Source organism: Saccopteryx bilineata, chromosome 2, assembly GCF_036850765.1.
Source record: "Saccopteryx bilineata isolate mSacBil1 chromosome 2, mSacBil1_pri_phased_curated, whole genome shotgun sequence".
In the NCBI taxonomy this organism is placed as follows: Eukaryota; Metazoa; Chordata; class Mammalia; order Chiroptera; family Emballonuridae; genus Saccopteryx; species Saccopteryx bilineata.
Window position 1 is genome coordinate 246,861,987 of NC_089491.1, and position 5,899 is coordinate 246,867,885.

Genomic DNA, 5,899 nt, shown 5'->3' on the forward strand with positions numbered 1-5,899 from the left:
TTAAAGAGTCTGGCGAGAGACACACAGAGAGAGAGAGAGAGAGAACTCCAACTATCAAAACAGAAACAAAGGCAGAGATGCTGTTAGTTGTCTTACAGAAATAAAAAAAGAAAAAATATAAATACTGTTGTAAATATAAAAGAACACTATGAACATTCGTTGTTTGCTAACAAATTAGATTACTTAGATGAAATGGACAAATTTTTGGAAAGATATAAACTAGTAACAATGACTACAAAATAAATAGAAAATACACAGACCTGTAAAAAGAGATTAAATTAGTAATAAAAACCTTCGCACAAAGGGTAGCCCAAGCCCAGATATGTTTACTAGTGAAGTCTACCAAACCTTATTGGAGATAAATTAATATCAACTCTTCCAAAACTCTTTCCAAAAGTATAAGAGGGAAGCAAACTAGCAGAAATGATGTTTTTTTAAAAAAACCTAAAACAAAAGTTAGCCATTTCACAAAATTAGAGCCATATTCTGAGAGGCATATTTAATAATGGAGCAAAAATACCGAATAAAGAGCATTAACTTTGACACTTCATAACAATAGGACACCAAAAGAGTGATTAAATTTATCTCCCTGACACAGTAACTCCACACCAAATGCAGTGTAAAAAAAATGGTGTCTTTCTCTTCTCATTCTAAATAGTTAGGTAATGACACATAAAAAGTAATTAATAAGCTCCTAAACTGGTGCTTATGGAGCGGCTCGAGTTAAACTGAGTTTCTTTTTTGATTAGTGTTTATTTTTAACAAAGTGATAAATGCACCTTGTAAAAAGAAAATGAATGGACACTGAGTGGACAGAAAGAGAAGCTGCTGGCCCCGCCCGCAGGCCTGCTTCCATAGTCCCTTTCTTCACGTGCCTTTGCTTTCAGTTGTATGATGTTTCCTCTGGCGTTTATTTCTATACCTGTAAGTAATTTGCATATGCTATTCTATCTTGGTTTGCCCATTTTAAGCAGTACCTATTCATCTTTCCATTTTAAAAGATGAGGATTGTATGCTCTAGAAGTTCTTTTTTAAATCTCTTCCATTATTGTTAACCTCAATTTCTGTTAAATCTGTATTCAGTACTGACATTTTTCTAGCTATATAAATTACATTATTACTATTCATTATAGTAGTATATGACTAGGAATTAAATGTGTTATACTATTATTGTTTCCTTTGGTGTACAACTGTACACCATTTTTATCATTCACTTAATTTCTTTTATCTATGATGAAAGTTATAGGTAATAATAGATTAGGTGATAAAATCCAATTGACATCCTAGAAAATAACAAATAACATGCATCTTCATTGTAGGGTGTGACCAGAAAGGGTATACTTCACTTTTGCTCATATCCATGTCCAAAACTTGTTCACATGTCCTAAGCCTAGCTGCAAGTGAGGCTGGGAAATATTGTTTTTATTTTTGTTAGCTTAGGTAGTTTGAATAATGGTCCCCCCCTTGGAAGATACCTATGTTCCTATCCCTGGAACCTGTGAATGAATGTGTTACTTTATGTAGCAAAAAGGCTTTTCAGATGCGATTAAATTGAGAATCTCAGGATGAGGTAAGTGAGTCCAGTGTAGTCACAAGGGTCCTCTTACAGGTGCAGCAGAAGAATTAGAAGTAAGTGAAGGATGGAAGTAGAGGTCAGTGAGAAAGACAGAGAGGGAGATATACATCTAGATGCCATGCTGGTGGCTTTGAAGATGAAGGAAAGGGTCATAAGCCAAAGAGTGCAGGCAGCCTCGGGAAGCCGGAAAAGGCATGGACACCAATTTTCTCCTACACTCTAGGAGAAATGCAGCCCTGATGATTCATTTCAGGCTCCTGGCCTCCAGAATTATAAAACAATAACAGTATATTCACTTAGGTCATTAAATTTGTGGCAATTTTTTACAGCCACAAAAGGAAACTAATAGAGCATCCACCTGGTTTGCTACAATTTCTGTTACTATTGAAAAAAGGAAAGAAGAGATTTTGGAGGGTAATTAGCAGTTTCTACCAAGACTTTTTTTTTCTTTTTTTATAGTGATCTTAGGCCCATTCCTCAAGATCACTGTTTTCAAGTTGCCCACAAATATTTTTTTGTGAAAAATCTCTTTGTTTATCTTTCTTGGGCTCCTTGTCAACATCATAGGCCTATAGTTCTAAGAATATATTCTATTTCTGAAAATAATTCAGTTTTCTGATCTTTTTCTTATTGTCTCTGAGTTCAACTAAGTTAATTGTTCTCTTGGTATAAGTTGCTGGGGATCAAGATTTAAAGTCACTTAAAGCATTCGGGTGTTCCCACAATTCCCTTATGCATCCTGGAGCACCTATGCCCTCCTAGGAATGGTCTCTCACCTTTTCCGTAGGAAGTTCTTTCTCCTTGAGTCAGAATTCAGAAACAGTATAACAGCTGAGGAGATCTGCTTTTTGTTTTTGTCATCCATCAGTGTATATCAACAGCAATTCAGAAACAGACCGTGAAGTTTTGGCTTAAGTTACCTTGGATGATATGAGATCACCTCCATTGGGCCCACGCCATTGCTGTTTTCTCTCGCCCATCCAGAAAACTGTAAAGATGAAAGATGCAGATCTCTCCATAGACCTTTTGGCAATTGCTTGATTGCTTTCCAAGAAGGAGCAAATTTCTGGGCCTCTGTTTCCTATACCAACAATGTTCCAGGGTGGCTAAAACTGGTGCATCTGCTGACATTAGTTCACCCAAGATTTGCTGCTTCTCCTGAGAGCCATTTGCTCTCAGAGAATCAGACCATGGAATGACAGCCAATATAACGGGAAAATAAATAATTCTCAGGCTTCGAGTTCCAAGAGATGGGAGCCTTTCTCGGTTTTGTTCTCCTCACCTGCCCTGCACTCTCTGCCAACGCTCCCTTTGCCCCGGATTCATCAGCAGTCAAGGCAGGAGCCCGCGGCCTACTGAGGAGTCCTCATTAAAACACACTGCTCCCGCTAATTAGGAGCCAGGGTTCTCTGACGGCGGGCTTGGTCTGGGGACCGCCATTCTCTTCATAAATAGACTCTTTACTTTGCAAATGGTGCTGTCATAGCCAGGCATTCTCGGCCTGGCAAAAGCTCTCTCTGCACATTCTTTTTTTTTTTTTTTTTTAATTATTTATTTATTCATTTTTAGAGAGGAGAGGGAGAGACAGAGAGAGAAGAGACAGAGAGGGGGGGGGGGGGGAGGAGCTGGAAGCATCAACTCCCAAATGTGCCTTGACCAGGCAAGCCCAGGGTTTTGAACCGGCGAACTCAGCATTTCCAGGTCGACGCTTTACCCACTGCGCCACCACAGGCCAGGCTCTCTCTGCACATTCTTAACCGGCGGAGGGAATGTGTTAGCCTGAGAAGACAGAGGCATTCATGCTGCAGCAGGGACTCTGTCCTGACTTCACCCCACTGTGTCTGGGCAGCACACAGCCAATGTAATGGCTGAGTCTGCGTGCACAGCTGCAATGCGAAGCAACCATATGGCCCAGGTTTTCTGGGAGATCTGATTGCCCATCGTTTTCATCTTCACAGTAAAGGTAACTTGTTAAATGCATACATATTTTTTACACAAGTGATCTAATTATCTCACCTTCTACAAGATGATTTCTATCAACAAATTCACAAATCAGAGAAAAGTAAATCAGGTAAGTTCTTGGTCTCTCAAATCTCCTCTCCAACAATGTGCTTGTTTATTTAATTTCTTTCACCTACCGAACTCCCCCTCTCCTCCTGCCTGTCTAATGTTTACCTGCCCTGTCTAGTGCCAGCTCTGTTGCAAGGCCTATTCTGATTCCCTTAAGTAAATGTCACCTGTCCCTTTTCTGCAATGTCAGCATATCTGTTTATCCCTCTTCTATGCCGCCTACGTGTGGAATGCCGACTCTGTGCCGGGTCTTCCAATACGCCCTAGTAGTAAACTCGCCACTGAGGTGTTATCCCAGTTTTGCAAATGAGAAAACAGGGAGGCTCAGTGACATCAAGAAACTTGTCCAGGAATGTCCCTCGGCAAGGAGCAGAGCGAGACTTGAGGCTCTGCATTGCCGTTCGCAGTAAACTTTATCCCCTCACCAGACTGCTGACTCCAGAGGGGAAGATATTCTCTCTGTCATCTTCGCATTTCCTTTCTGCTCAAAGATAGACCTGGATTACAATCTAAGTAGGGAGAGAAAACATGACAAGGAAAAGTAGCTATATAAGAAGGCCATTTAAAAGTGTAGTTGGTGCACATAATAGAGCTTAGTATCTCAGGCACCGGCTCCCGTGCCCTGCTCTATGTTGGACCATGTTGGACCCTTTGCACCGTCTTCCATCAACAAACTTTTATTCTTCTTTTAAGACCATCAGAGGGCATTGCCAGTAAGCTTAGCTGAGCCTCCAGGCTGGGTCATAGCTCCTATATATTTACGATGGTCAGTGTACACTTCAGTCCTGTTTATCTGCTTCCCCACCTGACTGTCTATTTCTTGAGGTCAGGAGCTGTGTATTAAATATCTGACACATGACAATAAGCTAAGCTTCCAGTGGAGACTGAGGGCTGGATAGTCAGAAGGCAAACAGTAGAGGAGTAGAGAAGGAGAGGAAACAAAACTAGGACAAGAGACAAGTTCTGGATCAATCATCTGTTGCTACAATAAGGATATACAAGAAACAACTATAAAACCGAGAGGCTTAAACAATAAGCATTTATTTATTTAAGTCATGAGTGTATGAGTCAGCCGAACAAGTCTGATCCTAGGTAGATTCTCTCCTGTGTCTGCACTCAGTTGGCTCGTAGACTCTGCTGATCTTGGCTGGACTGTCTCATAGCGGAGAGCTCAGCTAGGGTTCAGGTGGTCTCTCCTGTGAGCAGCTCCCCCAGGTTAGGTCTCATGTCCAGGGCAGGGTTCTAAGAGAGGGAGTGAGGAGTGCAAGGTCTTCTAATGCCAAGGCTTGGAGACAGCACACCATTCTTTTACTTTATCTTATTAGCCAAAGGAAGTCAAAAGGTCAGTCCAGGGTCAAAAAATAAGGAACTAGAGCCTACTGCTTGATAAGAAGGGCTACAAGTCAAGAGTAAAGGTGTGGCTACACAGAGAGGAATACTTGAGGCCATTTATTTATTTATTTATTTATGTTTGCAGTTGACTGCCATGATTCTGATTGGCTCAGACTCTTTGACTGTTAACAGAGTATACAAGTTCCAGGGCACACTAGTAGCAGGCCTTGACTTAAATGTTGTCACCTTCAGGAGACAACTGGGATGCAAATCAAAACTATTCTTCATTATTTGCATATCAGTCACCCAAAGCAAATGTTCTTTCCACAGGCTCACTTCTTAGCTACTTCCTCCTATTGTCTAGCTGGTGTGTGTTCATTTAACTCAGGTTTGGTCTAAAATTAGGGTGAGCAAAACATAATTAGAGAGGCGAATCTGTTGCAAAAAAAAAAAAAAAAAGTAAAACCAAACTACAATTAAATATAAATATTTTTACATTCAACCCTATTCAGATTACCTGTGTTCCCACAATGATACTTAAGAGTTGTCAGTATACCTATATTTTTAATTTAATGTTTTGAATAGGTAATAAATTAACTAAAGTATAAAAGAATATATGAGAATCCTCTTTCACACTTTCACTGCACACACACACACACACATACACTTACAAACACAAACACATACACACACCATCACATAGTTCTCCTCAAAGGCAAACAATTATTATTATTTTTTTAATATTAATTTTTTTTATTAAATTTAAAGCAGTGACATTGATAAATCAGGGTACATATGTTGAGAGAAAATATCTCTAGATTATTTTGACATTTGATTGTGCTGTATACCCCTCCCGCAAAGTTAAATTGTCTTCTGTCACCTTCTATCTGGTTTTCTTTGTGCCCCTCCCCTCCCCTAACC